This window comes from Crinia signifera, chromosome 5, assembly GCF_055691185.1.
Source record: "Crinia signifera chromosome 5, ASM5569118v1, whole genome shotgun sequence".
Taxonomy (NCBI): Eukaryota; Metazoa; Chordata; class Amphibia; order Anura; family Myobatrachidae; genus Crinia; species Crinia signifera.
This window is the reverse complement of record NC_139221.1, coordinates 116,849,039-116,859,387: the sequence shown is the minus strand read 5'-3', so window position 1 is coordinate 116,859,387 and position 10,349 is coordinate 116,849,039. Positions and strand designations below refer to the sequence as shown.

At 40.0% G+C, this 10,349-nt stretch overlaps 2 non-coding genes and 1 pseudogene across 2 annotated transcripts; all 3 read left to right on the top strand.

The window, feature by feature from the left end:
- The first annotated feature begins 938 nt into the window (after nucleotides 1–938).
- LOC146006065 (U2 spliceosomal RNA) lies at nucleotides 939–1,098 on the top strand (annotated as a pseudogene).
- A 7,758-nt stretch (nucleotides 1,099–8,856) lies between these two features.
- Nucleotides 8,857–9,044, top strand: LOC146006045 (U2 spliceosomal RNA). Its single transcript, XR_014444090.1, has one exon. It is a non-coding gene; the product is annotated as a U2 spliceosomal RNA (small nuclear RNA).
- Nucleotides 9,045–9,330: 286 nt separating this feature from the next.
- LOC146006056 (U2 spliceosomal RNA) lies at nucleotides 9,331–9,519 on the top strand. Its single transcript, XR_014444099.1, has one exon. It is a non-coding gene; the product is annotated as a U2 spliceosomal RNA (small nuclear RNA).
- Nucleotides 9,520–10,349: the final 830 nt, after the last annotated feature.

Below are 10,349 nucleotides of genomic sequence, written 5' to 3'. Positions count from 1 at the left end.
ACAGTCTTTTGCAACGCCTCATTATTATTTTTTATTCAAGTCATCTGATTTGTCTCATTGTGGCATATGCAATCATGTTTTTTCACTCGTATGTATTTTGTTTCCCTTAGCGTCAGGCGGTTGCCCAGGCAACGCGCCACGCCAAGCGACTGACACGGCTGAAGGCTGTGCCTGATGACATCGTCGATGTGCGTGGCCAGAGAGCGGGCAGGGGATGCAGACGCTGAGGAGGGTGTCATTTGGTATAAGCAAGTGTACATTTGTCTCACACTGTGTCTTTGATAAAGGTAGTAAAATACCGAAATGTTAGAACAAAGTTGCTGGTTTTGGTCTGCATTATTTGAATAGCACCATTAATCCGTTGAGTGCCACCCTAGGGTATCTGAGGATACCAACCTGGACTGTATTGCTTTTGGAGGGCACCACAGTAGCTGCAATTGTTTGTTGGAGTGCCGAACCTGATCGATAGCTATATATATATATATATATATATATTGTCCAAATAGAAGCAGCACAATCCGCCAATCCAATGTAGTTTCAAAGGGTGCACAACCAGATAAACCCTGTCGGGTCACCAATATAAAGCGTACATTATTGTGGGGAGTGCCACCGAGTCTGGACGTATATATATATATATATATATATATATATATATATATATATATATATATATATGTATAAATACACATACAGAGTACCACAACACTCGCCATCCCTGTGAATGGGGTGCAAACAGCACTCGCCATTCCCAGGTTGGGGTGAAAGTGGCCTGTGACCACATGCTCTAATACAGACAAATACAGGGACTCAACACTCTCCATAATGAACTAACTCACCTTAGTATACAATTAATCAAATAAATAATGGGGTTTTAGTTCATGAATTGATCAATGCATTTAAGCTTGCAGCCCATCGCCAAGGGACCCCATTTCACTGCAAGTCCTACACTAGCATTTGTTTCTCAAGAGCCTGCCAACTGCTATCTGGGGGCCATATATTAAATGGATTTTTAGAACTGGGAGATGGAAGAAGAGCTTGCTCTGTCCACTCCATGCATTGACCTGGTATTGCAGTACTTCCAGGACCGGTGCACCTTTCCTAATCTGTCATCCAAAAATAGAATATTGCTATCCTTCAAATGTGCCTTTTTGCATCTGTAACGCTCTCTTTTTGTTGCAATTTTCATATGTGTCCCTTCTTCAATTACTTTGGCGCTTTGCAGCACCTCTTTTATTTGCAAATGCATGCATTTTCTATTTTGAACCGTTGTGTATAAATATTTGGAAAGCTGGCCTACAGTGTATCATTTGCTGTCTACTTCTTGTCTCCCTTATTTTTACTTCCAGGTATCAAGCTGATTTCATGGTTTGGGGCACTCCACGGCCAAATTCTGCATGTGTGGCCTACCTAAATAAGCTGAAGCCTGCCTAAATTAAATAGCTTAGTGGCCGCAGCGACCTTCAAAAAATAACTGGGAACACTTTCTCACTAACCTGCTAACTTACTAAAGCAAAATCCTACTTAATCACACCATTTGGAATTTTGGACCCCTTCACAATTTTAAAAGGAAACAATTTTTTGAATCTAAAAACAAGCCGCTTTTAAACAGGAGATGTTGAAAATGTTTTACCTTTGCACTTTGGACCACGATTTTGCGCGCCACCTCCAAAAAGCAATGTTCATCCAGGCTGCTAGACTACCACAGGAAGTGATGTCACAATGGTCCACTTGTGATGTCATAATGGTCCGCTTGTGATGTCACAATGGTCCGCTTGTGATGTCACAATGGGTCGCTTGTGATGTCACAATGGGTCGCTTGTGATGTCACAATGGGTCCATTGTGATGTCACAATGGGTCCATTGTGATATCACAATGGGTCGCTTGTGATGTCACAATGGGTGGCTTGTGATGTCACAATGGGTGGCTTGTGATGTCACAATGGGTCCATTGTGATGTCACAATGGGTCGATTGTGATGTCACAATGGACAATCGACCCATTGTGACGTCAGAATTGCATTAAAAGCTCAAAACAAAAGCTGTCTGCCAGGAGGCTAATGGGTGTGCACACATGCCAACAGCAGAGGCGGAGCTCTTGTTAACAGCAGAGGCGGGGCATATGCAAATTCGGACTAACTCTGCTACCAAGAAATAAAGGCTGCAGTGTGCCCGCTTGTCTCCTAGGCAGGCCCAGTGGTGTGCAGGAGTGCAAGTTTTGGTAAGCCTAGGCCACCTAGCTAACAATAATGCAAGCATGCATGCATGCATGCATCCAACCAACTAGGCAGGCAGCTAGCTAGCTAACTTTGGGCTGCTTATTGTAGAGTTGTGTGCTGTCCATGGTGCTAATCTCCACTACTATGTGTCCCCAAAATTTGGGTGCCGTGCTTTGCTCGGTCCCTATTTGGGTTATCGCTTCTCGGCCTTTTGGCTGGCGATCAAGTGTAGTATCTGCTGCCTTGGTCACAGCTGGAGGTGATTGGGGGTTCTTCAGGCTGGAGGTCCCCTGAGAACGGGCAGGCGAGTTGAAGGAGTGGAGGTTGATCGTGTCCAAGATGGTGCGCAATACTTTTCGATTGGAAGACGATTTGGCTCTGAGGAAGGATGTGGATTTGGAAATTATCATGGAGAAAATTTTTATGAAGCTAGCTGGAATTGAAAAGAATGAAATTTTTTGTCTGCAAGATTTCCAGAAAGTCGGTATGTAGGATATTACCTTGTACGAGATGAATCGTTGTCTTGATGCCTGCGGGAAATTAAAAGACTGCATTAAGGGGGCTAACTCCATCATGGAGGGAATTAAGCTCACTGAACTGTTTTTTGCTCTACAAAGGCCTATGTATGTGCATCTTTATGATCTGTATACAGATGTGAATTTGGTCATATCCTTTTTGTTGCAATACTGCACTGAGATAAAAGGAGGAGAGCGTATGAAAAATTCCTTTGGGATTTTTAATGGCAAGATTAAGTTTTTTGTCAAGTTTAAGCCAGAGCCCGGTGGGATAGGAGGGGTTAAACATCCTCCAGCAAGTTTCAACATAGGAGGGAAACGTGTTTTTTTGTACTATCCAGGCCAGCCTACATATTGTAGGAAGTGTTTTTCTTATGGACATGTTCAGAGCGAGTGTTCAGCAGAGAAGAAATGTAGGAAGTGCAAAAAAACAGGACATATGGCTAATGAATGTCCTGAAATATGCAAATGTGATATATGTGGAGCTGCAGATCATATGGCAAGGAGCTGCCCTGTCTTTAAAAAGCAACAGGAAACGTACACAGAAGGTAATAATTCAGAGAAGTATCTAAACAACAAGGTTAATGCAAACTGGCGCAAGATCAGGGTGATTAATTTAATAATCAGCAGCCTGTGGATCCCCCGGAGACCATCACACTCCAGAAATAGACATATGGGAACAACAAAAGTCAGTCAGCCAGCACGTAAGGAGGACGGGAGACTCGCTTCTGGATCAGCTTGACAGCGGGTGCGTCTGCAGCGTCACACCGCAGGAAGATCTACACTATCCTGAAGTCCCGTGTCCTGTCTGTTTACCTTACTTTTACAAGTGTCTGTGAAGTTTTATCGTCTGTGAAATAAATTGCTGTTGGAAGCACCAGAGTCCCTTCCTGACGAGGCTAAAGAACCTGCTTAGTGAACGCGTGACTGAACGCATAAGTAAGTGTCAGCGTCTCTGATTGATGTGTGCTGTTAAATTCTGCTGAGGGGGATAAAGAAACCGTTATGTGCAAGCGAGACAGAACTTTGAAGTAAGTGTCTGTCCACTTGCAAGATTACAGTGGCTGGTTTTGGACTGTCCCTCCGCATGTCCATAGGATTACTGTAGGTGACCGGGCACTCACACCTAGCTATCTAAAGGAAGCCTATTTCATCTTTATAAGCGCCAGTGGCTTCCCCATTTTTTGTTGTTCCAATAATTCAGAGAAGGAACAGGTTGTTGCAGAAGTAGTAGGGGGAGTGGGGGAAGGGGAGTTAGGAGTCCGCACACACTTTCTATTTGATATGTCCCCTGTATTTTATTTAGGGGTTGGCCTTTAAATGCTGTTTGTTAGGCAGCGGGTGCTATCCGGGCAAAAGGATTGGAGTACAGGTTCAAGAAGAAAAAGAATTGCACTGTGGATGCACACCTGAAGAAAAGAATATTTCAAAAAGAGTAGAAATATTCTATTTTAATTTTAAAATGTTTAACTTTATTGGTTTAATTCAAGGTAAAAAAGGGGAGATAGACCTGTCGGGATTTTTTATATAGAATCCGTGTGGTCATCTTCCCTTGGTACTTGTGATATTTTCGAAAAGAGATTAAAATACACATACAAACATACAACACATAGTGTACTGTGCTAATGCACAAAAAGGTAGAAATGGTGAGTAAAGGGATTAAAAGAGTTCCCCTTTTGCTGGCTTACAGAAAGATGTTGTGTCTGAGTTAGGTTCTTTTCCTGAGATACTCAGGTATTTTATATGTCACCCTTTTTCGGGGTTTTGTACCTCCTAGGTTTACTAATCCCCTCTCACAGGGTTTTGTAAATCCTTTTCATAGGATTATGGCCTCCTAGATTCACTAACCCCCTCTCACCGGGTTTTGTGAATACTGGGAGTGATTTTTAAGGTTTTTATGTCTCCTTAGTCGGAGTATTATTTCCCAGACAGTTTTATTACTGTATTCCTGGTCTCCTTTAAGGTGATTGACTACCATCTGATTATATATTATTTAGTATACTGTTTGTTTCCGGAGAGATTTATCTCTGATTTCAAAACGATGCAGATTTTATATCCAATGATTGCATAGGTCACACAAAGATTCTGTTGTTTATACGGTAATTTTATATGCAGGTTTATATACAGTGCAGCTCTCTCTCACTGAGCTGTATACTGTTTATATTTTTCTATCTGCGCTATAATGCCCTTAGGAGGGTTATTTTATGTGGATTATGGTGACTCCAATATTTATCTGTTGTGATGCCCCTCACTCTCACTGAGTAGCATTCATTAGTATTTGCAATACCGGGGTTGAATTCCCTTAATTGGAGCTGATGTGGTGGTTCTATCTCAAAGGTGCTGCTCACTCTCACTGAGTTGCACTTCCTACTGTTCTGATATTGGGGTTAATTCCCTTTTTCTCAGTAGGTTACCACCATGGTGTACTTTTATCGATTTGGTCATATAGTGGTCCAATCTGCAATACCGGGGTTGAATTCCCTTAATTGGAGCTGATGTGGTGGTTCTATCTCAAAGGTGCTGCTCACTCTCACTGAGTTGCACCTCCTACTGTTCTGATATTGGGGTTAATTCCCTTTTTCTCAGTAGGTTACCACTATAGTGTACTTTTATCGACTTAGTCATATAGTGGTCCAATCTGAACCACGTATTGGGGTTAAAATTCCCTTGATTGTTTTTATTGGTCACACAAATATCCACTTTTTTTATATAAATATAGCACTTTTTTCTGTGCAGGTTTTTGAGTGCAATATAGCTCTCTCTCACTGAGCTTATTTGCTACTCAAATAACTGCACCCTCTGGGCTGGTATGCTCTTATGGCTTATACCTGCTACCGTTTGTAATATTGAGGTTTTAATTCCTCCAATTTAGAATATTTTTACAGTATGACCCTCTCTCACAGAGCCATTACTGTAATATATGTGGAATATCAATATTGATCATATAATATTATTTTGAGTGTAAATACAAGTGCAGGATAGCTCCCTCTCACTGAGCTACTTGATACTTATATTTAACATATAATCTGGGCTACTGCGCCTTTTGATATTCACTTTGTGTGTAGGTGATGGCAGATGAAGTGTTGGCAATATGACTCTCTCTCACTGAGTCAAAAAATTGCTAAGATTATATTTTATTGGTAATGTAGTATAACTCTCTCTCACTGAGTTATAGCTACTAATAATGTGATTCAGTAGTTGAAATTTGTATCTCTAAGTACTCCCAGTTGATAATGGCTTATATTTGCCCTGAGTTCAGGATATACAGTTATACTGTTTCACATTAGTTTGTACCAATCTATTATAAATGGTTATTTATTGCCATCTAGTGGTGGTTCTCTGCATTAATTATGCTCTCAGTATACTATAAACTAAATCTCTAACATCAGACACATTACATATTAGCTACAATGACATATGAAATGTATCAATAATGTACTTATGATTTAAATGTGTCTGATGTTAGAGATTTAGTTTATAGTATACTGAGAGCATAATGAATGCAGAGAACCACCACTAGATGGCAATAAATAACCATTTATAATAGATTGGTACAAACTAATGTGAAACAGTATAACTGTATATCCTGAACTCAGGGCAAATATAAGCCATTATCAACTGGGAGTACTTAGAGATACAAATTTCAACTACTGAATCACATTATTAGTAGCTATAACTCAGTGAGAGAGAGTTATACTACATTACCAATAAAATATAATCTTAGCAATTTTTTGACTCAGTGAGAGAGAGTCATATTGCCAACACTTCATCTGCCATCACCTACACACAAAGTGAATATCAAAAGGCGCAGTAGCCCAGATTATATGTTAAATATAAGTATCAAGTAGCTCAGTGAGAGGGAGCTATCCTGCACTTGTATTTACACTCAAAATAATATTATATGATCAATATTGATATTCCACATATATTACAGTAATGGCTCTGTGAGAGAGGGTCATACTGTAAAAATATTCTAAATTGGAGGAATTAAAACCTCAATATTACAAACGGTAGCAGGTATAAGCCATAAGAGCATACCAGCCCAGAGGGTGCAGTTATTTGAGTAGCAAATAAGCTCAGTGAGAGAGAGCTATATTGCACTCAAAAACCTGCACAGAAAAAAGTGCTATATTTATATAAAAAAAGTGGATATTTGTGTGACCAATAAAAACAATCAAGGGAATTTTAACCCCCAATACGTGGTTCAGATTGGACCACTATATGACTAAGTCGATAAAAGTACACTATAGTGGTAACCTACTGAGAAAAAGGGAATTAACCCCAATATCAGAACAGTAGGAGGTGCAACTCAGTGAGAGTGAGCAGCACCTTTGAGATAGAACCACCACATCAGCTCCAATTAAGGGAATTCAACCCCGGTATTGCAGATTGGACCACTATATGACCAAATCGATAAAAGTACACCATGGTGGTAACCTACTGAGAAAAAGGGAATTAACCCCAATATCAGAACAGTAGGAAGTGCAACTCAGTGAGAGTGAGCAGCACCTTTGAGATAGAACCACCACATCAGCTCCAATTAAGGGAATTCAACCCCGGTATTGCAAATACTAATGAATGCTACTCAGTGAGAGTGAGGGGCATCACAACAGATAAATATTGGAGTCACCATAATCCACATAAAATAACCCTCCTAAGGGCATTATAGCGCAGATAGAAAAATATAAACAGTATACAGCTCAGTGAGAGAGAGCTGCACTGTATATAAACCTGCATATAAAATTACCGTATAAACAACAGAATCTTTGTGTGACCTATGCAATCATTGGATATAAAATCTGCATCGTTTTGAAATCAGAGATAAATCTCTCCGGAAACAAACAGTATACTGAATAATATATAATCAGATGGTAGTCAATCACCTTAAAGGAGACCAGGAATACAGTAATAAAACTGTCTGGGAAATAATACTCCGACTAAGGAGACATAAAAACCTTAAAAATCACTCCCAGTATTCACAAAACCCGGTGAGAGGGGGTTAGTGAATCTAGGAGGCCATAATCCTATGAAAAGGATTTACAAAACCCTGTGAGAGGGGGCTAGTAAACCTAGGAGGTACAAAACCCCGAAAAAGGGTGACATATAAAATACCTGAGTATCTCAGGAAAAGAACCTAACTCAGACACAACATCTTTCTGTAAGCCAGCAAAAGGGGAACTCTTTTAATCCCTTTACTCACCATTTCTACCTTTTTGTGCATTAGCACAGTACACTATGTGTTGTATGTTTGTATGTGTATTTTAATCTCTTTTCGAAAATATCACAAGTACCAAGGGAAGATGACCACACGGATTCTATATAAAAAATCCCGACAGGTCTATCTCCCCTTTTTTACCTTGAATTAAACCAATAAAGTTAAACATTTTAAAATTAAAATAGAATATTTCTACTCTTTTTGAAATATTCTTTTCTTCAGGTGTGCATCCACAGTGCAATTCTTTTTCTTCTTGAACCTGTGTTGCAGAAGTAGAAAAGAGTGAACCTGTTGAGAAAGAAAATAAAGTGGAAATGGTTGAGGAGATGTGTATGCCAGTGGACTTATCTGATTGTTCTAAGGAGGAGGGCATGGGAAAGTCAAAGGATAAGATTGAACCGGAAAAAAAGAAAAAGAAAGTTAAGAGCTGGTCTGAGAGTGAAGATGCGAGTACATCAGAGGGATCAGAAACAGTTGAGACACCATATGATGGAAGGAAAATTGTAGTTATTCCAAGGGTTGTGCTTAAAGCAGTTAAGACAGAGATTTTGGAGAAACTGGGATTTGTACCATGGTCCCTTCAGAGAGATCATTGGGTGATCCCAGAAGGTTTCAAGCCTACAAAAGAGTGGGTTCCAATTTTTCAGAAAGAAGTGTCTTTTGTGGATAAACGTTGATAAATGTTGGGTATATTGTTTTGGAAACATTGTTTAAAATGGCCCCCAGACTTAGTGTTTGGGGTGTGACTGTTTGGGGAGGTGCATCGGAATGAAGGTGAGTTTAATGCAAATTATGTTAGTCTCAGTATGTTAAAAGGTATTGGAAAATAAAGACCAGAATGATGAGTTGGAGATAAATGCTACAGGTTGAGCATGGTTGATGGATTAGTTCCTGTTGGGACAATGCATTTTATCTCTAAACCTGATGGTTTATTAAAAAAAAAAAATCTGTTCTTATCAGTTTAATATCTGATATGCCCCCTATCTGGGGGCCATATATTAAATGGATTTTTAGAACTGGGAGATGGAAGAAGAGCTTGCTCTGTCCACTCCATGCATTGACCTGGTATTGCAGTACTTCCAGGACCGGTGCACCTTTCCTAATCTGTCATCCAAAAATAGAATATTGCTATCCTTCAAATGTGCCTTTTTGCATCTGTAACGCTCTCTTTTTGTTGCAATTGTCATACGTGTCCCTTATACGTGAGATTTGTTAAGTATGAAGGAGGAGTTGTGGAAAGTCTATTTTTGGATAATAAGATCAATGGAGATGTCTTTCATTTTGGAATACAAATGTGATTTAAAAGGAACCAAGTATGATGAGAAGATGTGTTTTCGTTAAAATGAAGTCACGGTGATTGTTGCTCCAAGGAGTGGCGACGAAAAAACTTCTAACCTGATTGGTTTTAATAAGAAAAAAAATCTGTTCTTATCAGTTTAATATCTGATATGACCCCTATCTGGGGGCCATATATTAAATGGATTTTTAGAATCGGGAGATGGAAGAAGAGCTTGCTCTGTCCACTCCATGCATTGAACTGGTATTGCAGTACATCCAGGACCGGTGCACCTTTCCTAATCTGTCATCCAAAAATAGAATATTGCTATCCTTCAAATGTGCCTTTTTGCATCTGTAACGCTCTCTTTTTGTTGCAATTGTCATATGTGTCCCTTCTTCAATTGCTTTGGCGCTTTGCAGCACCTCTTTTATTTGCAAATGCATGCATTTCTATTTTGAACCGTTGTGTATAAATATTTGGAAAGCTGGCCTACAGTGTATCATTTGCTGTCTACTTCTTGTCTCCCTTATTTTTACTTCCAGGTATCAAGCTGATTTCATGGTTTGGGGCACTCCACGGCCAAATTCTGCATGTGTGGCCTACCTAAATAAGCTGAAGCCTGCCTAAATTAAATAGCTTAGTGGCCGCAGCGACCTTCCAAAAATAACTGGGAACACTTCCTCACTACCCTGCTAACTTGCTAAAGCAAAATCCTACTTAATCACACCATTTGGAATTTTGGACCCCTTCACAATTTTAAAAGGAAACAATTTTTTGAATCTAAAAACAAGCCGCTTTTAAACAGGAGATGTTGAAAATGTTTTAACTTTGCACTTTGGACCACGATTTTGCGCGCCACCTCCAAAAAGCAATGTTCATCCAGGCTGCTAGGCTAGCACAGGAAGTGATGTCACAATGGACCGCTTGTGATGACACAATGGGCCGCTTGTGATGTCACAATGGGCCGCTTGTGATGTCACAATGGGTCGCTTGTGATGTCACAATGGGTCGCTTGTGATGTCACAATGGGTCGCTTGTGATGTCACAATGGGTCCATTGTGATGTCACAATGGGTCGCTTGTGATGTCACAATGGGTCCATTGTGATGTCACAATGGGTCGCTTG